Source organism: Erpetoichthys calabaricus, chromosome 17, assembly GCF_900747795.2.
Source record: "Erpetoichthys calabaricus chromosome 17, fErpCal1.3, whole genome shotgun sequence".
Classification (NCBI taxonomy): domain Eukaryota; kingdom Metazoa; phylum Chordata; class Cladistia; order Polypteriformes; family Polypteridae; genus Erpetoichthys; species Erpetoichthys calabaricus.
Window position 1 is genome coordinate 72,440,871 of NC_041410.2, and position 26,827 is coordinate 72,467,697.

Here is a 26,827-nt window from a genome sequence, read left to right on the forward strand (position 1 = left end):
AATTGGTCTACATGTGTTTTGTGGACTTAAGAGAAGGTATATGAACATGTTCCTTGAGGGCTTCTGTGGGGAGTGCTGGGAGAGTACAGTATGTGGTTCCGGGGCCCCTAATAAGGGCTATTCAGTCCCTGTATAATCACAGTGGGAGCTGTACCCAAACACTCTGAAAAGCATCAGCATTGTTTTCAGTGGGTGTGGGATTCTGCCAGGGCTGTGCTTTGTGTCCTTATCCTGTTTGTGATTTTCATGGACAGGATATCAAGGCGCTGCCAGAGAGGGGTAGCCTAAGAATCGCGTCACTGCTTTTTGCAGATGATGTGGTCCTGCTGACTTCATCGGGCTACTCACTCCAGCATGTATTGGGATGGTTTGTGAACTAAGTGTAGAGAGGCAGGGATGAGGATCAGCACCTCCAACTCTGAGGCCATAATCAGATTGGGGTGGTGAATGCAGTTATGTGGTCACTATACTGATCTGTAGTGGTGCAGAAGCAGCGGAGTCAGTATGCAAAGCTCTCGATTTACCAGTCAATCTACATTCCTACCCTCGCCTATGGTCATGAGCTTTGGGTAATGGTCAAAAGAATGAGATTGCGAGTACAAGCTGTCGAAATAAGCCTTCTCTGTAGGAAGGCTGATCTCTCCCTTAGAGATAGGGTAGGAAGCACAGACATTCAGAAGAGGCTCTTAGTATGAGCCACTGTCCCTTCGCATTGAGAGGAGCCAATTGAGGTGGTTTGGGCATCTGATACAGATGCCTTCTAGACATCTCCTTTTGTAGGTTTTATGTGCATGACCAGCTAAGAGGACACCCCGGGAAAGACCCAGAGCTTGCTGAGAGGATTATATTTCCCAGATCGCCTGGGAATGACTTGGGGTTCCACAATATGAATTGGCAAGTGTGGCTGAAAAAAAGGTTGTTTGGGCCTCACTGCTAAGACTGTTGCCCCCAAGACCCGGCTTTGGATAAGTGATGGAAAAATGAATGAATGCATGAATGAATGAATGGGGCTTTGAAAGTAAATGAATGAATGAATAGGTAGATACATATACGCGTATTATATATAAACACACACACATTTGTGCATATTTTGTACTCTTCATTTAATTTGGCTAAATACTTAAGATGCTATTTCAGGATCCAAAGGAATAACTTGATCAACCTGTCAGTGAGAACAAAAGGCACCACTTGACAGAGAAAAAAGGAAAAAAAAAATGAAAAAGACTTGAAATAGCCAACATTAACAATTGCCACAGTTATTTAAATGGCACACAGACAGCCCCACCGACAAGCTCGAAGAAATAACTCTATATCTATCTATCTATCTATCTATATAAGAATGAGTTGTTTACAAACTTCACTAAAAACCTGAAACTGAAGGTACATCTCTCTCATCTAGGTAGGTTGAAAATTCCATACACTGACACTTAAATGTAAAGACTCTGTATCCAATAGTAGTTTTGCTTATCCTGGACATTTTTAGAAACACTATCTTGTGATCCATATGCATATATGTATATAAGCATTTATAAAGTTAGTAAAATGCAGTCAAGCAACTTCCTGTTTTTGCTGTTAAAAGTTGGAGTTTAAAATATTTTACAAACTCTAAGTCAAATTAGCAATTTAAAAAGTAAGGTTGTATGGTAAGATTAATCCTCAGGATAGAGCTATTTTCCAAGAATAATCTACATCAACCTATTCTTGCAATATGAATACAGGCAGGTTAAAAGGTTTTCTTAGCATCATACAGTCAGCCAGTGTTTGGATTTTAACTTGTAACCTTGTGGTTTGAAGACAAACTCCATAATCAGTGGACCACAGTGTCTGTGAGTTCCTCTCCCAAAAGCCACGAAAGCGTAACTATGAGAAAATATGCATCTTAGTGAGAGCACTTTAGCACCATACTTCAGCATGTGGTTAAATTGCGAGATAACTCCTGACAATTCAGTTTTTCCTCAACTCATCTGTATTTCTGTTGTATTAAAAACCACAGCTTATTTGTACTTTTGCAAAAGTAAATTTAAGATCACAAGTTCAAAACAGGGATGTAGAAGGCAGGGTTTCAATCGCACATCCAGTCACCGACAGTGTGTATTTTGACAATTCTGCCTGGGTTTTCCCAAGGATATGGAGGTTACATTAAGAAACATTCTAACCTGGTCTTGTACAAGTCTTACTGTATGTATGGGAATGTACTCTGAATTGGACAAAGAAGTTACACATAGTAAAAGGATAGATTTCAATTATTATCAAGGTCTGACCAATAAGCAATTCACACAAAATGAATCACACCCTATATTTTTGTACATATCTCATATCACTGGTATATTTTTGAGTATATGATTATGTGCAGTTTATTCCATTTACCTTCATGTTCCACATTGTATGTTTTTAATGTGGGAACATTAGGATACAAGGTAGTATTGTACAGCCAGTTAGACACAAGTTGAAATTATGGGTTCTATATTGAAGTCTATGGTCCAGGTACTGTCAGTAGTCAGTGATTGCAAAGGCAACACATTTTTATGTGACTGAAATGCTCTGTTTCTTTGCAAAATATTAAATGGTTATCTCTGCTTAACCTATTTCATTTGGTAAAACCCCCCTTGCACATTACATTGTCTCTTTTGAAATATGTCATTCCACAAACTACTTGTGGTGGACTCTGAAAATACATATTACAATTAAAATGGATCCAAATTTCATGAGTGGGTATTACAAAATATTAGCTACAGGGTGGCAAATGAAAAAAAAAAACAGGGGGTCCAGTAAGGAAGTGAAGCTAGCGGAAGGTCTCCATGAACTGTTTTTAGTTGTTAAATATGTTATCTGTATGCTTCTAGAAAAAATCGGTCAGGTTTGAACACACTCATGAGCATCCTTAGAACAGTATTTCATTGTGACTCCTCTTGCAAAATGCATAATTTACCAATTTATGAAAATGTTGCGTACAACTAGTTCTGTGATACAATCCACCAAAACCAAGAAACCCTACCATATGAACACTAGAAATTGTTGCCATCACCATGGAAAATTTGGAAAGAAGTCCTCACAAGGTAATCATCATACAAGACTGGCTAAGGTCTGTTTTTCATGAACATGCATAAAACACGGAACTTTGCATCACTGCCCATGGAGACCATTTTCAATGCAGCCTTTAAAAATGGTCTCTCTCACTATTTAAAAATATTCTCTCACAATATTAAAGTAAATATCACTTAATAAAGCTTGTAATGACACTGACACTGCACTATAAAAAGACTGTGATACCAGTAAAATCATAATGGAAGCAGAACACATCATTAAGCACAATACCGATCAACTACTTTTTTAATAAAGTTTTTACTGCATACAGTGGTGTGAAAAACTATTTGCCCCCTTCCTGATTTCTTATTCTTTTGCATGTTTGTCACACAAAATATTTCTGATCATCAAACACATTTAACCATTAGTCAAATATAACACAAGTAAACACAAAATGCAGTTTTTAAAATGATGGTTTTTATTATTTAGGGAGAAAAAAAATCCAAACCTACATGGCCCTGTGTGAAAAAGTAATTGCCCCCTTGTTAAAAAATAACCTAACTGTGGTGTATCACACCTGAGTTCAATTTCCGTAGCCACCCCCAGGCCTGATTACTGCCACACCTGTTTCAATCAAGAAATCACTTAAATAGGAGCTGCCTGAAACAGAGAAGTAGACCAAAAGCACCTCAAAAGCTAGACATCATGCCAAGATCCAAAGAAATTCAGGAACAAATGAGAACAGAAGTAATTGAGATCTATCAGTCTGGTAAAGGTTATAAAGCCATTTCTAAAGCTTTGGGACTCCAGCGAACCACAGTGAGAGCCATTATCCACAAATGGCAAAAACATGGAACAGTGGTGAACCTTCCCAGGAGTGGCCGGCCGACCAAAATTACCCCAAGAGCGCAGAGACGACTCATCTGAGAGGTCACAAAAGACCCCAGGACAACATCTAAAGAACTGCAGGCCTCACTTGCCTCAATTAAGGTCAGTGTTCACGACTCCACCATAAGAAAGAGACTGGGCAAAAACGGCCTGCATGGCAGATTTCCAAGACGCAAACCACTGTTAAGCAAAAAGAACATTAGGGCTCGTCTCAATTTTGCTAAGAAACATCTCAATGATTGCCAAGACTTTTGGGAAAATACCTTGTGGACTGATGAGTCAAAAGTTGAACTTTTTGGAAGGCAAATGTCCCGTTACATCTGGTGTAAAAGGAACACAGCATTTCAGAAAAAGAACATCATACCAACAGTAAAATATGGTGGTGGTAGTGTGATGGTCTGGAGTTGTTTTGCTGCTTCAGGACCTGGAAGGCTTGCTGTGATAGATGGAACCATGCATTCTACTGTCTACCAAAAAATCCTGAAGGAGAATGTCCGGCCATCTGTTCGTCAACTCAAGCTGAAGCGATCTTGGGTGCTGCAACAGGACAATGACCCAAAACACACCAGCAAATCCACCTCTGAATGGCTGAAGAAAAACAAAATGAAGACTTTGGAGTGGCCTAGTCAAAGTCCTGGCCTGAATCCAATTGAGATGCTATGGCATGACCTTAAAAAGGCGGTTCATGCTAGAAAACCCTCAAATAAAGCTGAATTACAACAATTTTGCAAAGATGAGTGGGCCAAAATTCCTCCAGAGCGCTGTAAAAGACTCATTGCAAGGTATCGCAAACGCTTGATTGCAGTTATTGCTGCTAAGGGTGGCCCAACCAGTTATTAGGTTCAGGGGGCAATTACTTTTTCACACAGGGCCATGTAGGTTTGGATTTTTTTTTCTCCCTAAATAATAAAAACCACCATTTACAAACTGCATTTTGTGTTTACTTGTGTTATATTTGACTAATGGTTAAATGTGTTTGATGATCAGAAACATTTTGTGCGACAAACATGCAAAAGAATAAGAAATCAGGAAGGGGGCAAATAGTTTTTCACACCACTGTATGTGATGGGCAGTTAAAACTATTCCAGAGGTAAAAGGTGAACTCTGTATGAACAGAGACATTTACTAGTTGTTCCCTGCACAACCTCAATACCTAACTGGGTCTTATAGGTTTCATCTCCATGTACTACATTTGTTTGAGCCAGCTCACCACCAGCTGGTGACCAATTGATGGCTCAGCCCCCCTCTTTACCAAAGTGTTCAGAACATATGACCTCTGATCAAATTACTCAGATACAGTACAAAGTCAATCAATGATCTTTGGCACAAACTGTATTGGTACCAGGTATACTTAAAAGCAATCTACTGTTCAAGCATTATGTTTCTTATCTAATCCATGAAAATCCAGTAACTATGAATTTCTTGGATTCAGCATGGCCAGGCCCTTTCTCCCAATTGTGCCCCTCCAGATATCTCTGTCATTTCCAATGTCACCTAATGTGGCTAGAGTTAGTAGATAGAACCTTTCGAGCACCAAGTCTACTATCTCTAAAAAGGCCTAATTGATACCTACCTAAAATAAACAAAAATCAAAATTTTCCTTTCCATAACTTATTGAGATGACACTAATGTTCACTTCAATTCCATTATTAAGGTAATCAGCCAAGAAAGCTACAGTCATCCCCACACCCATCCAGGACCTCTCTCTGGAGCAACACAGCAGTAGAAGAGAGAAAACCCTTAGGTACTCTACTACACGTAAAGTTCTGCATTTGAAAGATTTTCAGCATTAGGGGACAATGAGAATTGATATTCTTTTCGCTCTTCCAAAATAATATGACTGTGTCTTGGGAAAAACACTTCTGCCTACATATACTATAATTCCAATTGACTGAAATTATCCTACTCCACCCTCTTTCACTATATAATTATATCAGACAAAGCCTGAGAAACAAGCAATGTTAAAAAAAACCAAACTGACATGTGACTCTTTCACAAAAATATAATTTATAATCAAGTCAACGTGGGTCTCAAGCAAGGTAAACTGAATAAGCTTCCAACCTAAAAATAAAATCATTATTATTTTAATGACTGTGCAATTACCTCACGTAACTTGCTTAATGACATACAAAGGAAGTTATTAGAAATAAAAATCTACAAATTAGTCACCAGGAACTCAGTTACCATCTACTGTAAAAAGGAAATGATAATATATCTTCCATATCCTGCAGTCTTACTACAGTGCATCCGGAAAGTATTCACAGCGCATCACTTTTTCCATATTTTGTTATGTTACAGCCTTATTCCAAAATGGATTAAATTCATTTTTTTCCCTCAGAATTCTACACACAACACCCCATAATGACAACGTGAAAAAAGTTTATTTGAGGTTTTTGCAAATTTATTAAAAATAAAAAAATTGAGAAACCACATGTACATAAGTATTCACAGCCCTTGCCATGAAGTTCAAAATTGAGCTCAGGTGCATCCTGTTTCCCCTGATCATCCTTGAGATGTTTCTGCAGCTTAATTGGAGTCCACCTGTGGTAAATTCAGTTGATTGGACATGATTTGGAAAGGCACACACCTGTCTATATAAGGTCCCACAGTTGACAGTTCATGTCAGAGCACAAACCAAGCATGAAGTCAAAGGAATTGTCTGTAGACCTCCGAGACAGGATTGTCTCGAGGCACAAATCTGGGGAAGGTTACAGAAAAATTTCTGCTGCTTTGAAGGTCCCAATGAGCACAGTGGCCTCCATCATCCGTAAGTGGAAGAAGTTCGAAACCACCAGGACTCTTCCCAGAGCTGGCCGGCCATCTAAACTGAGCGATCGGGGGAGAAGGGCCTTAGTCAGGGAGGTGACTAAGAACCCGATGGTCACTCTGTCAGAGCTCCAGAGGTCCTCTGTGGAGAGAGGAGAACCTTCCAGAAGGACAACCATCTCTGCAGCAATCCACCAATCAGGCCTGTATGGTAGAGTGGCCAGACGGAAGCCACTCCTTAGTAAAAGGCACATGGCAGTCCGCCTGGAGTTTGCCAAAAGGCACCTGAAGGACTCTCAGACCATGAGAAAGAAAATTCTCTTGCCTGATGAGACAAAGATTGAACTCTTTGGTGTGAATGCCAGGCGTCACGTTTGGAGGAAATCTGGCACCATCCCTACAGTGAAGCATGGTGGTGGCAGCATCATGCTGTGGGGATGTTTTTCAGCGGCAGGAACTGGGAGACTAGTCAGGATAAAGGGAAAGATGACTGCAGCAATGTACAGAGACATCCTGGATGAAAACCTGCTCCAGAGCGCTCTTGACCTCAGACTGGGGCGACGGTTCATCTTTCAGCAGGACAACGACCCTAAGCACACAGCCAAGATATCAAAGGAGTGGCTTCAGGACAACTCTGTGAATGTCCTTGAGTGGCCCAGCTAGAGCCCAGACTTGAATTCAATTGAACATCTCTGGAGAGATCTTAAAATGGCTGTGCACAGACGCTTCCCATCCAACCTGATGGAGCTTGAGAGGTGCTGCAAAGAGGAATGGGCGAAACTGACCAAGGATAGGCGTGCCAAGCTTGTGGCATCATATTCAAAAAGACTTGAGGCTGTAATTGCTGCCAAAGGTGCATTGACAAAGTATTGAGCAAAGGCTGTGAATACTTATATACATGTGATTTCTCAGTTTTTTTATTTTTAATAAATTTACAAAAACCTCAAGTAAACTTTTTTCACGTTGTCATTATGGGGTGTTGTGTGCAGAATTCTGAGGAAAAAAATGAATTTAATCCATTTTGGAATAAGGCTGTAATATAACAAAAGGTGGAAAAAGTGATGCGCTGTGAATACTTTCTGGATGCACTGTATGTTTGTGTACTAGAAGGAATCCACAGAGGACGGACTAGTTCCTCACATTACCTGCTCCCAGACATGCAAGCAGCACGGCACAGTGCTACAGGTTTTAAATTAGTGGTAACTTCATTAAAGGTTTAAAAGTATGCTTCAGATATAATGGGGGACTCCTTCATTTTTATATTTGCTTCTCTTCTGAAGTATTTATCACATATCTGCTCATAGTCCTTACATCGTAACTTAACTTCCTTCTAGCATAATATGAAAATAAATTATATTGAGGTTAATACACAGTGGATGTACAGAATGAATTCAGACCCCATCACTTCTTTTTTTACATTTTGCTATATTCCTGCCTTGCAGTAAATTCATTTAAATTCATTTTCCTCACATCAAGCAACACTCGATTCTCCAGAATGAAAAAGCAAAAACAGGATTTTTATAAATGAATTAAGTATAAAAAAACTAAAATATTATATTGACACAAGTATTCAGACCCTTTGCTATGACTTTTGAAATACAGGCCATGATAAGAAAGGTGACCAAGAAACCAATGGTCACTCTGTCTGAGATCCAAAGAAGATGTATGGAGATGGGAGAAACTTCCACTCCCATCACTGCAAAAGTCTTTTGATGTGGGTTTTATGACAGAGTGACCATGGAAGCCTGCTTTGAGTTTACAAAAAAGGCATCTAAACATTTACATTTATTTGCTTCGCAGACATTTTTATCCAAACTGACTTACAAAAGAGGCTTGTTCAGCAAGTGTAGTAGGATAGGTAAAAAAAAGTTGATTCCCACAAATGGAAAGCTGTAATAACTACCGTAATATATTTACAACCATAGATTAACAATAGATAAACCAATAAATCAACCAATAATATGAAAGATTATAAAGAAGAAAGCTGTTTTTTTTTTTTAATTAGACAAAATATTCACAGAACAGATGTGTTTTCAATTGCTTCTTAAATACATTGAAGGAGACAGAAGTTTGGATGGAGGATGGAAATTCATTCCACCAACAAGGAACTACACAGGAAAAGAGTCTGGATTGAAAATTGATACCACACAGAGGCAGCATCATCAGAAGCTGCTCACTGGCAGATTTGAGTGGACGAGAAGGATCATAGGACCTCACCAGCATCTCCATATACACAGGTGCTCCCCCATTGACTAGTCTGTAGGCAAGCATCAGGGATTTTATCTTAATGCATGCTGCTACTTGGAGACAATGTAGTGACTTGACGAAAGGAGTGATGTGTTCCCACCTCAGCTGGTTAAATGCAAGACAGGCCGCTGCATTCTGTACCACCTGCAGCACCTTGATAGCACAAGCAGCTACTCCTGCCAGATTAACAGACTGTGAAGGAAAAGATTATCTGGTCTAATAAAACCAAGACTGGCCAGGTACAACTCATTACTTGTGTAATATTCCAATGGTAAAGCAAGCTGGTGGCAGCCATCATGCTGTGGGGTTGTTCATCACTGGCAGGGAAAGGCTGAACAGAGCAAAGAAGAGAGATATCCTTAATGAAAACCTGTTCCAAAGCACTCTGGACCACAGACTGGGACAAAGGTTAAACTTCTAAAAGGACAATGACCCTAAGCACAAAGAAAGGATGACACAGGAGTGGCTTAAGGACCAAGCTTGAGTGGCCTAGCCAAAGACAATCTTGAACCCTATCAAATATCTCTGGAGAGACCTGAAAAGAGGTATCTAACAAATGTCTTCATCCAACCTGACAGAGCTTAAAAGGATCTGCAGATGAGAATGGGAAAAAAAATCCCAAATTCAGGTGAGCATAGCTTGTTGTGTCACACCAAAGGCTGTAATTGCTGCCAAAGGTGCTTCAACTAAGTCCTGAATGAAGGGCCTGAATACTTGTGTTGAGATATTTCAGTTTTTTATTTTTAATAAAATTGCAATGATTTCTAAAATCCTACTTTCACTTTGTCATTCTAGGATAATAAGTGTTGCATGATGTAAGGGAAAAATTCATTTAAATGATATTAGCTCAAGGCTGCAACAGAACAAAATGTGAAAAAAATGAATATGTCTGAATACTTTCTGAATCCACTTTACAACCTAAAATTTTCTTGCCCAATCCAGCTATTGATGATTCCCAAAAGTTTTCCATCCAGCCAGTTTGATAATTTAAGCTTTAATTATGCCTATGAAAACATCCTTTGATTACTTAGTCTTATAACAAACATCTTTGCTGTCACTTGTCTGTTTTAGTCTGCTAAGCTTGATTTTTTTTTTTTTTACAACCTTTCAGTAAAGTAACAGATTTGTAAAGAACACACAGTAGTGTGAATAATAATGTATTAATTAATGCTGCCATTCACACTGGATTCAGCTCATCAGAACTATCTTACATTTACCAAATTGGAAATACAAACATTTGCAATCCTAAAAGACACAAAAAATTACATTTTTATTTTTAGAAAAGATGTGACACAATGGTGCATTGGGTAACACAGAAACCTCATTGCTCTTGGGACCCTGGTTTGATTTTTCGCTTAGTCACTGTATGTGTGGACATTGCACAGTAACACCCTACCTGTGTAGATTTTCTCAAGAACCCATCTTGTCCTACACTACAAAGACATTCATGAAAGGCTGTTGGAGGGGCTTCAAATTAGTCCTGTAGGCCTGTTGGTGTGAGTTTGGCTTGTAATTGACTAGTATTCCATACAGGATGGTTTTATGATTGCCTCTGGTACTGCATGCATATACTGTTGTTGGTTCCTGCTCTGCATATCACTCTTAAAGAATAGGCAAGTTCAGAAATAAAGTGGGTGGTTTTATTTTTGGGGAAAGCTGTACCGTCTCTTTTGAAGATTTGTGACAAATTACCTCTTTAAAAAACAATTGCAGCAAGTATATCTGGCTAGAGCTCCCATTACAGACTCAAATCTACTGATTATGAGCCTGGCCCAAAAGCAGACCTACAAGGTTCATGAAGTCATCATTTTTTGGGAGTGACATTTTCCACCTGCCCCTATATGTTACTAACATTATCAAAATAAAATTAGCAATCACCCGACACTAAAACCACCCAAGTATTTTCCATGCTAGAATATGCGCAATACTATAGTAGTAATAGCAGCACCAGATTACTATCTACAGCACATCATGTATTTTTTATTTAGATTTTTCTTATCACAAACTGAAGTACCACTTTCCAGTAGGATTACAATACAGAAATGCAACACAGCTACAGGACAATACAAAATAGCAATATTTCCTGCTTCATACCAGTACGGGCAGCCTTAAATGCAATCAACAAAAAAAAAAAAGACAAGACAGAAATGTTAAATCTAACTAGTAACTGGAGTCATTTTATATAAACAATCACGACTCAGCAGGCCTCAGACAAAGTTGGTCTAATGTTGCCTAGCAACAGTTCTCTTTGGCAGTGTGAAGCATGGCAAAGGGTGTGATTAAGAAGGAGACACAACAGCTACATAGCCAATACATGTGTGTGCTATTTCTAATAGATGGTAAGGTATTTCACATAGAAGAATGTTTCTAAACCGGATGGCATGGACACAGGTACACAGCGATGGGACCATGAGACATACTGCGCAGGCGCATACAGCGCGCATCTCATAAACCGCACGCGAAGTTGTATCCACCGCGCACGAAGGAGTCACGGCACAAAAACGAAAGAGCTCAACTGACGTGAATGAGAAATGAAGCAACAACGCGCCCATGGCTAACGACTACCGACAGCCACACAAAAAAGAGGACTCTGCGCTGCAGCCCAGATTCAAACAGAAGAGGCTACGGAGGCCCCACGGGTCCATAAAGTATGGAAGGTGCAGGCGTCAGCGCCATATTGTGAGTGGCACTACTGCGGAATGAAGGCACAGGCGTCACCGCCATATTGTGAGTGGCACTACTGCGAAGTGAAGTTAGGAATAATGTGCTGCTTGGGTCGACTAATGTATTTCAGGATACCCAACGCCGGGGGTAGGCGAGCGAAGCGAGCAGGGAGCGGAGCCCCCTTGTAGAAGAATGTTTCTCTTCAGTTCTAGTAATACTAGTTGTCAGCTTGCAGCAACATAGGTGTAAAGTTATCCATGTAAGAGTTTCAAATACATGCCGATAACTTAAGTATACCCTCTCCCAATCAGTTTCTAAAGAAATACTTAATTTTTGCTTGCAAACATGACAAAAACAAATAGACACTTATGTTTTAATGACAGGGATTCAGGTGAAGACAGAAATATGTGAAATAACAGCTGGCCTATGCCTACCATATGCTGTGTCCTCAATTACCTCCCTACTATCAAAATTAATCAATTTGTTTTGAAAGTTAGTTTATTTACAAGCCTCCAAATGCACTTCATTCTCTCATATAAATCATGAAAGGTCAATGGCCTCTTCAAAGCAATTTCAATAACGATGCAAGGAGGATGATACACAAATGCAGCATGCCATAATGCCACAGTATTTAATTAGCCCACTTAAAGAATTCTTTCATTTAATGTCATGAATATAAATTGCCTGCAGCAAAGCCACATAGATAAAGATTCTAATTGTTGTTACAATGGGACTCACAGGCTAATTATTATTCCTCTGGGTAATGACTCTACCCCAGAGAGATCTGAAAATGAAGTTCACATGCACATTAAATTCAGGGCTCTATGCTGCAAGTGCACAACCAGATATGCTGCTTTTATAAAGGAGCAGACATAGGGGTGCAGGGTAATGGGTGTAACAAGGAATTGCATGAAATGGTTGGATATAGCTGCATGCTATTTTTCTGGTGGTGAACTCTGTGGTTAGAGTTCCACTTTTAAGTGCTTGTTCTAATACATTCAGATAATAAAAACATGTTCAGTTACAGTCGCTACAACCAAAATGATGAATGGTCCTGAGGAATCTTCAAGGAGAAGCACTTAACAATGGCATATTGTCATCTGATTAGAGGTAAAAATCAGTCATTCTCTGAATGATTTGTGGATAAGTGATGCAAACTGACAGTAAGAACAGCAGATATGCGCTATGTATATTATGAGTTGTGCACTACAGAAATTATGGGTAGATGCTCTGGGTGCTAGACGAATCCCTGTATGTTTCCCTTGACTTAGAGCCTGTCTGTGCTTATAGTTGAAAGTTTTCATATCTGTTTTGCATAAAAGTCTTTTTATTATTCAATAAACACTTCTTGTCATTTTGCGGATATGTGGCCAATGCATACTACTGAGAAAAGGTGCTGGCCAAAACAAACAAAAAAAATCTCCTTTACTCTCAGGCTCCACTTTACATTCTGCTAATCATACTGGTTTCATGTCAGCCATGTACAGTATTTCCTAACTATGTCTCTCTCTTCCTCCTAGGGAGCAATATAATATACCACCATCCTATAAATGAGTAAATCAGCTGTAACTGACAAATAATTAATCAGCTTTTACCCAAAGCAATTTACAGATGACAAGTGCACAATATAATTGTTTCCATTTTTGCACAACTAAGGTACTAACAGATTAAATGACATGCGCAGCATCAAATAGTGAGTCATTAGTGGTAACTGAACTAGTAACATTGTGGTTTACAGTCCAGTACTTTAACCACTAAGCTTCACTGTTTGCTTTCGCAAGCCTTGTGTCTCTGCTCATTAGCTCAAAAGATGTAATTTCCCTTTTTCCCAAAAATCTAAGGCTGCTTTTTAGCTATCAGTTACTCAGAGCATCTCCAGGACTTAGAGCTTTGGCACCTTCAAATTTAAGCCTACCAAATGTTATCTGGTAAAGCATTTGTGTACTTGAGTTCTCTTTGTGGGAGACCCTATGATATATGTATGTGGAAAACATGGGCAAATGTAAAAGTGTGTAGTGGAATGGATATATCATGGCTTTGTACTCGATTGCACATGTCTGCATGTCTGACATTACTATTTGGTTTTGTATGAGTGTTTATATTGCTGGTTTCAGTGTAAATCAGAATTTGATGAAATTTAGATAACTGAATATTCCACCTGTAGCTAAATACAAAGAAAAAAAGCATAAGACAGTCTTCCTAGCTTTTAGGACTAGATTTTGAAACTCATTGTCCTAGTGCTAAAATTAAATTATTTGTAGAGACCATGGATGTGTTTGCCTGCAGAATATGATAAGTTGTTCATGTGGGCCTTGCTCCCAGCTCTCCCGTCACTCTTGCTCACACCAGCAAACCCGTGTTACACTATAATTAACAAATCATGATTATTTTTTCTCGCTTCAGCAATTAACTGAACAAAATGAAAAAAAAGAAGCTGAGGTGACAGGGAAGGCTGTTAATGATGCAAGTTTCTGAACACTTAAAGAAAACCTGTTATGGCTCTTGCTGCTTGGAAGGCTGGAAGTGTTCCACTATTTTGCTGTGCTTTCTGTTTAAGAAATGTGGCAAGCAGCAGATGTTAGACCAATCCAACTGCTTTACAATTTTAAAATGATAATTTTAAAGAGCCAAAGGGTCCAATTCCTCACTACTTATCTGTACTGCACGACATTTTAAGTATTGTTCACACCTCTGCAAGAGTTCCTGTTTAGAGTGTAAATTGCTATACAAGTGAATTTTCAGGAGGGGATGTTCATGTAACACACTTCTAAATTTTGCTACTCCTGCATCATGAAGAACAGAGTGGGAAACTGTTACAGATAATTTCTGATTAATAACTGACATGTAAGCCTGAAGAAAGGCAATGGAGCATTGAATTATACAGAAAAAGAGACTTGGCTTAAGTCTTTTTAAAGGATCCTTGCTACTGAATGCGAATGAAGAAATTTTTTCCTCTAGCATTGAAGCAAGGCTGTGCTGAAGGAATATATTTACACCTGCTAAAGTTTTAACTAAATGAATGTATCTTAGTCTAATTAGCACATTAAAATGTAGAATTTATTTTAAACACTACTGCATACAGATAATTGTTTAAAGCTTACCACATTTTTTTAACACATTTAATATGGGGAATGCCATACTGGTTTATAACTGTAAAGCTTTAAAAGAAAAGCTTCCTTCCTGATGCTGACATACATAAACTTAATATACCTTAAAATAATCAGACTTTTCAAATCAAATCAAATGCACTTTCTACTAGTTGGCTTACTCGAGGTGTGTGCAACATATGGACTATGAGACTAAATGAACTTGTCAAAAAAAAATTACTCCAGCTCATGAATGATTTTAAAGTCTAGCCCATATATTAAATAGTATAAACTTCCAAACAATTATCGCTGAAAATCCTTTGGAGTGCAAATTGAGCATTATAGTAAAACAGAGTGGCTATGCTAAATTACCACAAAGACAGGCCCACTTTCTTGGTGAGATTTCAGAGAAGGGCATAAAAGTGCAAAAGAAAATGCACTGATTTTTGCACATTTATTTGATCGCAAAGCTTAACCTACATTTATAAGAAAATAACCACCACTGGATTAGTAAATTAGTTTTAACATACTAGATACTCTGAGAGTGTTTATTTTTTATTATTTTTTTAGTTTTAGTTTTTGATAAAAAAAAACAATTAGTTTTAGTTGTTCATTATTTTCTAATTTCAGTTTTTCTTTCTTTCTTTCTTTTTTCCATCAATTACCTTTTAGTCACACCAAAAAAGTCCCCACTGACACACCAAGTGCAAAACAGTTTTCTTTATAGTTGTCAAATTGTGTATCATTCTTGCTCTAGCTATTAACTTAATCAATACAACTTTACTGTCTATGACAGAGCTCCATTATCTCCTGATAGGGTGACAGTTCAAAGCCTCCAGTATAATCAGACAATGCAAGAATCAAATAACAAGTGTGCTCTGATGTTGGTTGTTACTTTCACCTGTAACAAGTTTAATTTCAAACACATTTTCTTTTTTATTTTTGAGATTCCCTTTGCATGCAGTAAGATCATCACACACATATAGTCTAATTTTATATTTATTTCTAATATTTCCTGATGCGGACTATATGTCATTTACTAATTTTGAAACTTTGAGTATTTCTTAAGGGAATTCTTACTTTGCTCATAGCAATAATACCCTAACTTGAAACTAATGTTTTCCATGTATAAATAATAATAATAATAATAATTCATTACATTTATATATACTGCACTTCTACAAGCATTCAGTTTACATTAAATACTGAACATCTGTTACAGCATCACTTCAGATCTCAGATCACAAGATTGTAGTCTGCAATGAAATCAGATAGTTCTAGACCATTACTGCTGTATGTTAAGCACAGTAATGTTAACACAGTTCACTACACAGAGATTGGATGCCAGAGTTTATTTCAATTGAGCAGATTTTGTACATTACTCTTTTTAAATTCTGAGGAGGATGGCATTCTTCAGAATTAACAATACTGATAAACTCCCAAGTATAGCATGTCATGAAAAAATGTGCAGAAACTGCAATGCTGCTGCATTCTAAATACATTTAGATTATTGCAGTTCATCCATTTGCTATCGAAGCTCTGCAACACTAAATCACCCACACTGAAACATCAGTAATATTAACCTGATTGCCACATGTATACATGTAACATTGGCTCAGTTGATAACACTGACTGCATGCTATTGCATGTTTTTCTAGTCTAATTACTAACTGAATCAGAATGACAAGAGTGGCAATCGTTCTTGAAAAATTCTCAAATGGCTCCAATTTTTCAAACTATTTAGCTAAATCTTCCAAGGTATATGTACAGTGATCCCTCGCTATATCGCGCTATGCCTTTCGCGGCTTCACTCTATCGCGGATTTTATATGTAAGCATATTTAAATATATATCGCGGATTTTTTGCTGGTTCGCGGATTTCTGAGGACAATGGGTCTTTTAATTTCTGGTACATGCTTCCTCAGTTGGTTTGCCCAGTTGATTTCATACAAGGGATGCTATTGGCAGATGGCTGAGAAGCTATCCAACTTACTTTCTCTCTCTCTCTCTTGCGCTGACTTTCTCTGATCCTGACGTAGGGGGTGTGAGCAGGGGGGCTGTTCGCACACCTAGACGATACGGACGCTCGTCTAAAAATGCTGAAAGATTATCTTCACGTTGCTACCTTCTGTGCAGCTGCTTCGTGAAGCGACATGCTGCACGGTGCTTCGCATACTTAAAAGCTCAAAGGGCACGTATTGATTTTTGACTTTGTTTTTCTCTGTCTCTCTCTCTCTGCTCCTGACGGAGGGAGTGTGAGCTGCCGCCTTCAACAGCTTTGTACCGGCGGTGCTTCGCATACTTAAAAGCCAAACAGCCCTATTTATTTGTTTGCTTTCCTCTCTGTTTCCTTTGAAGAGTAAGATATGTTTGCATTCTTTTAATTGTGAGACAGAACTGTCATCTCTGTCTTGTCATGGAGCACAGTTTAAACTTTTGAAAAAGAGACAAATGTTTGTTTGCAGTGTTTGAATAACGTTCCTGTCTCTCTACAACCTCCTGTGTTTCTGCGCAAATCTGTGACCCAAGCATATAAAAATAACCATATAAACATATGGTTTCTACTTCGCGGATTTTCTTATTTCACGGGTGGCTCTGGAACGCAACCCCCGCGATGGAGGAGGGATTACTGTATTGCATGTTTGAATTTAAGTGCCTTTTTATTGAGGTGAAAGTTGTATGCCTTTCACTGAAAAAGGGCGATCTGTGATTGGCAGTCAGTTGTAGCCAATGAAATCCACAGACTAACTCATTGAAAATTGATGAGGCTTTGGTATTCGCTCTCAGTTCTAGAAGAGAAAGCTCACGGATGGACAAAATGACCAATGAATTTCACAGATTCAGACACCAGCAACAAGGGGTACTTGTACATGCACAAGAATCAATGCTTTTTTCCCTAACCAAATTTTTTGCTGTGCAATTTTAAATAATGTTTAATAAATATATCGGCAACTGCACACTTACATGTACATTGTGCAAAGATTAGTGTGATCAAAATGAAAATTACAAAAACTATTTTGTTTTCGTTTTTATTTTCTTGTTTTCATTTACTTCTATTTCTCAGAAAATTTCTTTTTTTTAGTTTTAGTTAAATGATTTTTTTTTTGTTAACAACATGTTTTAGTTTTAGTTAACAGGAATTAACAATGGTTTGGATAGCAGTAACAACTGTCTATGAATCAAATCAGCAACAAAATTGAATATAACTAATTACATTTTTAACACCAATAATTGGTTTGATGTTTTTAAGTACAATTTCCTAAATGTGTGGTATTTTTAATAAACACTGAAGCAGCCTATTCACTGGACTTTCATTTTTAGGGTTTGTTACATGACAGCAGCTTTCTCTATGCTGAATTTATAGTTTACAGAGGATGGGCTACTTCAAGATGGAGCATCAATGGTTCAAGAATTTGAGAAAGCAGAATTTGTGACTATTTTTTGGTAGATGCTGTGATGATCAGAAATCCCCTATAATAATAATAATTCTTTGCATTTATATAGCGCTTTTCTCACTACTCAAAGCGCTCAGCAATTGCAGGTTAAGGGCCTTGCTGAAGTGCCCAACAGAGCAGAGTCCCTTTTGGCATACACAGACTCTCTCTGAAGTGTCTTCTTTGAAAACTGAACCCTTATTTTCCTCTCTTTCATTTTGGTAGTAAGTGTTTTACATTCAAATGCATTATTCTCCAAATATGTATTATATATTTGCTACTTTACTTATACTTTGTATAACACAGAAATTCATGTAAAAAGAAATAAATTTTAAATATAAAGTAGAAGAACGTCAGAGCATTCTTCCATTTTCTAAGTGGTGTTTCGGTCTCATATACAGGAATGTGAGCTAGTAATACATCACATACCATGTTTACCATGTTAATCGAAACCTATTACAGAGACATGTAGCAACAATAAGGGCTTAACAGCATACTGAATACAAATCTGTCAGTCATTTGATTTTTTTTTTAATTTTTATTATTTTTTAAGGTTCAACCCTAACATATGACAAACATAGTGAAAGAGCATATAGTATACCATATATTTAAATGGTATGTTGGCAAATGTAATGCAGTCTGTTAAGATACAATTCACTGAATACAAGTAATGCCAGCCCAGTATATTTTCAGTAAATAGGCTAAGCAATTATTAAATAACAAAGACTGTTCTTGAATAATGATTTAATGTAAAACTGAAAAGTATGATATCAGACAGGAAGCCTTAAAGTTGAGTCAAACGAAAAAACAGGGACAGATTTGGACAATTAAAGCAGCAGGAATCTGTGACATTTGAAATTTGAATCAATTTGACTTATCCACTAAATATTACTCTTTAGTAAGCTTTTACCAGCTAATAATGTAACATTTGCTATTGTAAGATTTATATTTGCAAGCCTAACTGAGGGATTCTCTAATAAACCAGATTATAAAAGCATGTTGCTACAAAAAAACAGTATGAGTTTGTTTAAATTTAAATATCCTGAATATTTTTTTAATTTACAGTTTCAACAGTACAGATATATTATTAATTGAATTTCATTTTAAGTATTGATTTTATGTAGTATTTAATTGTTACAGATGGGAAAATGTCAATAAAATTAGAATGTGCACATGGTAAGATAATCCAGGTTGTCTATGATAATATGGTTTTTAATAAATCCTATACTAAAATCCCCCTACGATAATAGGTCAATAAACCTGATGTTCCATTGGGAGAATTCTATCACACATTAAATTCAAGTGTTCCATTATATTTGTATATTTATGAATACAATACTAGTTTACTTAAATGACAACTATTTTAAATTTTCTGTTACTATTGGTATTTATATATTTTATATTCTATTGCAGAAAAAGGCACAATATCATCCACTTCAATGACGGAGTTACTTTTAATTAAAAAGCCAATGAAAGGTATTTCTGTTTTTTGTCTTGCTATTGAATAGATGTTGAGCATTGTGAAATTTCACCGATACTGGTATCAAATACAAAAACTTTTGGAACTGTGGCATCACTCTGTACAACATATACAATACTGCAAATCTGTTTAGCTACTGAGATAACATGTGGAATACTTAAGCACCACACAAACTTGTACAACAATGTATTTACAGTGTACTACTATGATAATATAATACATAAGTATTCAAGTTGGCCCTTTCTCACCTACAGTGAATGCCACAGACACCAAATACTTGAAAGCTGCCCTAACTATTCTGCATATAAAAGCACTTAGGCACCACTGTCCTGCAGTCTCCAGCTACATTTGTACAATATTAGTAATTATGTTAAAAAAGTACATTTATTAAATAAAACAATGACTGTTATTACCACTCTTTAATACTTTATGAAATAAACAGATTCATAGACCAAAATCAGCTGTTTAAAAAAAAATTCTAACAAGATCCAAGTGTAAGAAAAGAAAAGAAAGAAAAAAAAAAATATTAATCTGGCCATATGTTTGGTCAAGTCATTGTCACTATGTCCAGCCAGGATTGACAAACTGCAATCATCTAAGTGAGTGTAAATTAATTTTAATAAATGATTGGTGAGGCAAAATGCAAAGATTTAATTGAACTATGAAAAAGCCAAGACAGTAAACAAATATGCAAAATGGTGCTTACTTTTCCTGGATAATCTACAGAAACAATCCAATCTAGAAAGGTACCTTAACTTAATTATTAAAATTTGAGTCCCTGAGTTATGGAGATCTATTTTATAAGTGGGATGATTAAATAAAAAGTTTCCAATACTATTACAAAAATAGTTTTTTAGAATAAAATATTTATATGCAAGATAGCACTTTCCAATTTAATTTCAAGGAATGTTGCAAAAGGACCTTCCCAGATTCCTGTGTGGTTTTCATTACCAATGACAGTCACGGAACGCAGGCTATGTCCTGCTGACCCGCCCTTGTAATGAGTGGGTACTAGTCAGCGGTTGTCCTAGATTATTATTAGAATCTAGACAGAGGAGCAGGGACGTGTCTTCTTCAGCAGCAAAAAAAAAAAAAAAAAATGTTCAAATAACAACAAAACAGCTCATTTCAAGGTAAACATGTCTCTTTGTAGACAAGGAAATCAGTGGTACAAATAGAAACAAAAATAAAGAAGGTATCACTCACTATTTCAAATGTTTAAAAGTATAATTTGGAAAAGAATGGTCTATAACCTCAAAGTCCTCACAATTTGGGTGGGTATTCAAAACAAAACAAAGGCATCAATTAAAAGCAGTCACATTGGATGATTCTTTCTTCATTCCTTAAGTTCCTTGGCAAAGTCAGAGAATCAATCACTTTAAATAGGTTTACTTTTCTAAAATTGCACAATGACAATGGGGCTATTTCTATGCTGAAGCATTGCAGTTTTATAGATGAAAACTCTTTCAATCTGCATTGAAAGCCTGAATTAAGACATTTTTAAAAAGGCATTTACAGTATATATGAATACACATAAATATGTGTTCTTTGCTAAGAAAAAAATTGATAAAAAGGACTTCTATTAAGGACCATTTAAGATCCACAGCCAAAACCCAATGGTTAAATTTACTTGAAAATTGGACCTGAAGGCATCTATAGCATATTAATTTTATATGTTAGTTTTCTAAAATTTTTAGTACCAGTTAGTCATAAGACTCACTTTTCCCTTTTGATCTGCAAAAGGTCCAAGAATGCATGTGTGATTAAATCCTAAAAAATGTCAGACAATGTTAAAAGTGAATAACACATATTGCATAGGACATGAAGTTTCTTATTTCAGAAAATAGACCAATAATATGGATTAATGCAGTATCCCAAAAGGACAACAGGCAACATAAAAGGGAAAATGTACAAAATGTTAGTAAGGCCAGCAAAACTGTATAGTTAAGAAATTTCGGGGACAACTTAGAAGGAAGATCAAACAGGTACATTGGACGGTGGGCTTAAAAGGTGAAGAGAATAGGGTGAAAAGACTTGTGGACAGAGAATTTATAAACAAAAGAGAAAAAACAATGTGTAAAGGAGTTTACTAGACTTGGAGTTGGAAGAAGGAAAAAGAGTACGAGGAAAAGCAGATGGAAGAATGTGGTGCAGAAGGATAAACAGGAGGCTGGGTATTATGAAAAGATATTATGAAAAGACAGTAGTGTAGAACTGGGACCGCTCTCAGATGGTTCGAGTCCTACATCTCAAGCAGATCCTACAGTGTATCCTGACGAAGGGAGTTGTCAAAGGTACACCAGACATGCACTGGTGTACCCCAAGGATTGGTGCTGGGTCTTCTACTCTTCTCTCTGGTTAACCTCGCTGGGCTCCATCATCCAATCCCATAGGTTTCTTATCAGTGCTATACTGATGACACACAGCTATACCTGTCATTCCCTCCGGAGGATAATATGGCATTAGCTAGAATCTCTGCATGTCTTAATGATATTTCAACCTGGATAAAGGAAAGCCATCACAGTTAAACCTTACAATAACCAAGCTTCTTCTGATCCCAGCCAGACAGTCTGCTCACCTTTCCATCTCTGCACAGCTTGGCTCAATGTCGCTAACACCTACCAAGTTAGTACACAACCTTGGAGTGGTAATTGATGAACAGCTATCTTTTTCTGACCACATTTCTACTGTTTCTCATTCAAGCAGGTTCACACTGTATAACATCTACATCAGACATTATCTGACAGGGTATGCAGCACAACTTCTGGACCAGGCTTTGGTCTTGTCGTGTTTGGACAACTGCAACATGCTTCTGGCAGGAGTACCTACATGTGCTATCAAGCCACTGCAAATAATCCAGAATGCAGCAGCCCATCTTGTATTTAACTGGCCAACATGGGCACATGTCACTCCTTTCTTCAGATTGCCACATTGGCTCCCTGTAGCAGCATGCATTAAGTACAAAGCCCTGATGCTTGCCTAAAGAGTAGTCAATGAGTTAGCACCTGAGTATATGGAGACACTGGTGAAGTTCTATACTCCTCCTCACCCACTCAGGTCAGGGAACAACAGTGTCAAGTCTCAATCCAGACCCTTTTCCAATGTAGTTGCTAGTTGGTAGATCTGGCTGCCTGCCTGCATCCGTACTGCTGACTCCCTCAATGTATTTAAGAGGTGACTGAAGACCCATCTGTTCTATGAATATCTGTTGTGATGGATGGCCGGGGACCTTGCTCCACCAAGAGGCCTGGAGAAGCAGGGGACCGGGATAGAGGCAATTCCTTCCCCAGGACGCAAAAGGGCAGCCATCCTGGATTGTGTGGGAGCCATGGAACTGGAAGGCTCAACTCTGTGGGTATCCGTGGCCACCACCAGGGGGTGCCCGAAAGACTAAGGAGCCTTGGACCGCAGCACTTCTGCCACACCAGGAAGTGCTGCCGAACCAGGAAGCAGGTACACCTGGAGTGCTTCCGGGTGCCCTTGCAGCACTTCCGCCACACCAGGCAGTGCTGCAGGGAGACCATCAGGGAGCACCTGGAGCACATCCAGGTGCATTATAAATGGGGCCGTCTCACTCCAATCAGGGACCCGGAGTCGGGTGGAAGAGGATGGAGCTTGCAGGAGAGGAGATGAGTGGAGACAGTGAAGAAAAGGCAAAAAAAGAAAAAGGTGTGGAAAAGGACTGAGTCTTAGGGCACTGTGTTAATAAATTGAGTGTGTTGTGGACATCTGGTGTTGTGTCTCTCTGTGTCCGGGGCTATCTTTTACACTGTCTAATTGATGAAAAAAAAAAAAGAAAAACTTTGCTCTGCGACATTTTATACTATTGGTTAATTTGTTTAATTGCTTTAGTGATTGTAATCTATGATTGTAAATGTATGAGTTATTACATCTTTTCACTTGTGGCAATCAACTTTTGTTACCCCGTCTTATTACACTTGCTGAACAAACAGGCCCTAGCCTAATGTTATTCAATTGTTTATCTCTTTTTGTAAGTCGCTTTGGATAAAAGCGTCTGCTAAGCAAATAAATGTAAATATAAATGTAGAACAATGTGGGCATTGACCATTCTGCTAGGCTTTCGTGGTGTACCAGGCCTGTTAAGGCAGTAGATTCACCAGACATCCAGCTGCACCTTTCCTGACTTGCATTCCAAACTAAGCAACTGAACTCCAGTTTTTACCACGATTGGCTTGTACTTTATCCAATAACAAAGGTGAAAATCAGAGTTGAACTAACATCTTTCCAGAGCCCCCTTTGCAGACTTCTTGAGGAAAAGTTACATATTCCCCTAAAACTCTCTGCACCATCCTAGATATTTCTCTGGACACTTACTGAACTCTTTGGGGATTCTCTCAGGTCTCCCTTCTAGGATTCTCTCAGGGAGGGGGAAATCTGCAAAATGACCTTCTGAAACCTGTTCTCTCTGGGGTAAGAGCTGAACTTGACAATTCTCTTAATGGACCCGAAAGCTGAGATCAAGTTTGCCAAGCTAAGGTTATGTGCCAGTAGTCAAAGTCTGCTGAAAAGTAGCCATTGCTTCTAGAACAGAATTCCAGCATCTAAACTCTTGTGCCAAAAAGAGTAATGTTTTTTTCCTATGAAGTTGCAGATGACACATCAAAACGTTTGAGTGAAAGAAGCACTGCACATGACAAATAAAGGATCGTGCAACAAAGAGAAAGAGTGCATTGTAACGCAAGAGGAATCCTCCACTTGAACCCGAAGCAACAACTGCACACATTGGACATCACCTTTAAAGACTTGGTAACATAAAACTATTTATCTGTGACAAGAAAAATTAGAACTTTAAATAGCAAGTAAACAATCTGCCACTGTTATGTTTGTCTGTCTATTGTGTCTGTGTCCTTTCTTATATGTCAATATATATATATATATATATATATATATATACAGTTGTGCTTGAAAGTTTGTGAACCCTTTAGAATTTTCTATATTTCTGCATAAATATGACCTAAAACATCATCAGATTTTCACTCAAGTCCTAAAAGTAGATAAAGAGAAACCAGTTAAACAAATGAGACAAAAATATTATATTTGGCCATTTATTTATTGAGGAAAATGATCGAATATTACATATTTGTGAGTGGCAAAAGTATGTGAACCTCTAGGATTAGCAGTTAGTTTGAAGGTAAGGTGACATTAGAGTCAGGTGTTTCCAATCAATGGGATGACAATCAGGTTTGAGGGGGCACCCTGTGTTATTTAAAGAACAGGGATCTATCAAAGTCTGCTCTTCACAACACATGTTTGTGGAAGTGTATCATGGCACAAACAAAGGAGATTTCTGAGGACCTCAGAAGAAGAGTTGTTGATGCTCATCAGGCTGGAAAAGGTTACAAAACCATCTCTAAAGAGTTTGGACTCCACCAATCAACAGTCAGACAGATTGTGTACAAATGGAGGAAATTCAAGACCACTTTTCCCCTCCCCAGGAGTGGTCGACCAACAAAGATCACTCCAAGAGCAAGGCGTGTAATAGTTGGCAAGATCACAAAGGACCCCAGGGTAACTTCTAAGCAACTGAAGGCCTCTCTCACATTGGCTAATGTTCATGTTCATGAGTCCACCATCAGGAGAACACTGAACAACAATGGTGTACATGGCAGGGTTGCAAGGAGAAAGCCACTGCTCTCCAAAAAAAACATTGCTGCTCGTCTGCAGTTTGCTAAAGATCACATGGACAAACCAGAAGGCTATTGGAAGAATGTTTTGTGGACGGATGAGACCAAAATAGAACTTTTTGGTTCAAATGAAAAGCGTTATGTTTGGAGAAAGGAAAACACTGCATTCCAGCATAAGAACCTTATCCCATCTGTGAAACATGATGGTGGTAGTATCATGGTTTGGGCCTGTTTGGCTGCATCTGGGCCAGGACAGCTTGTCTTCATTGATGGAACAATGAATTCTGAATTGTAGCAGAGAATTCTAAAGGAAAATGTCAGGACATCTGTCCATGAACTGAATCTCAAGAGAAGGTGGGTCATGCAGCAAGACAACGACCCTAAGCACACAAGTCGTTCTACTAAAGAATGGTTAAAGAAGAATAAAGTTAATGTTTTGGAATGACCAAGTCAAAGTCCTGACCTTAATCCAATCGAAATGTTGTGGAAGGACCTGAAGCGAGCAGTTAATGTGAGGAAACCCACAGACATCCCAGAGTTAAAGCTGTTCTGTACGGAGGAATGGGCTAAAATTCCTCCAAGCCGGTGTGCAGGACTGATCAACAGTTACCGGAAACGTTTAGTTGCAGTTATTACTGCAAAGGGGGGTCACACCAGATACTGAAAGCAAAGGTTCACATACTTTTGCCACTCACAAATATGTAATATTCGATCATTTTCCTTAATAAATAAATGACCAAGTATAATATTTTTGTCTCATTTGTTTAACTGGTTTCTCTTTATCTACTTTTAGGACTTGAGTGAAAATCTGATGATGTTTTTGGTCATATTTATGCAGAAATATAGAAAATTCTAAAGGGTTCACAAACTTTCAAGTACAACTGTATGTGTGTGTGTGTGTGCAGTTATCCTTGTGTTTACCAATAAATTGTACTGTTCTGTTTCTTAAAATTAGTATGCTTCAGTTACCTTGATACAAGTCTAAAGGTTGGAGACCACCTCCTACAACAGAGAAAGATAAGGTAAATAAAGTAGGAGCTTTTCTCAATTATTTGATTAATTACCAGTATTACCAAAGGCAAAACTGATACTTAATTAACCAAATTGAAGTTCATCTTTCATTCCTGCATTTTTGGTGTCCCTCTGGGTGGGCATAATAAATCACACTCATTCCTATAGCAGAAAACAGAAATGCAATGGAAAGAAGAGACACATTTCCACTGTGGCATAAGATATGGGAAGCATGGGCTAAAAAGAAGATGAAAGTATAGCTTTAAAGAATAGATGGTGAATTAGGCTAAAATGGCACCTTGATAGGAATTATGTTAGTTTTTATTACATTGACACACAGAGAACACAAAATACATAACAATGCACTTCTGGCCTATTTTCATTTTTGTTACATTCCATCAGGTCTAATTTGTTTTAAAATGCAAGCCTGAATTAAGGATTCTATAACAGAGGTGCAGACAAATATCCAAGATGTAAATAATGGAATAAATTATTGGATTCATGGATGACTACACACTCATGAGGCACTAGGAGAACCATAACTGTGTTTAAAAAAAATTCTTTGCCCAGTTGGCTTTTATAG

General features: G+C 37.9%; 1 protein-coding gene across 15 annotated transcripts in view; it reads right to left on the bottom strand.

Annotated features, from left to right (window-relative positions):
* The window catches only part of mef2aa (myocyte enhancer factor 2aa), a 521,886-nt gene that overhangs the window by 224,923 nt on the left and 270,136 nt on the right, over nt 1-26,827 (bottom strand). The gene's annotated exons all lie outside the window — the stretch shown is intronic.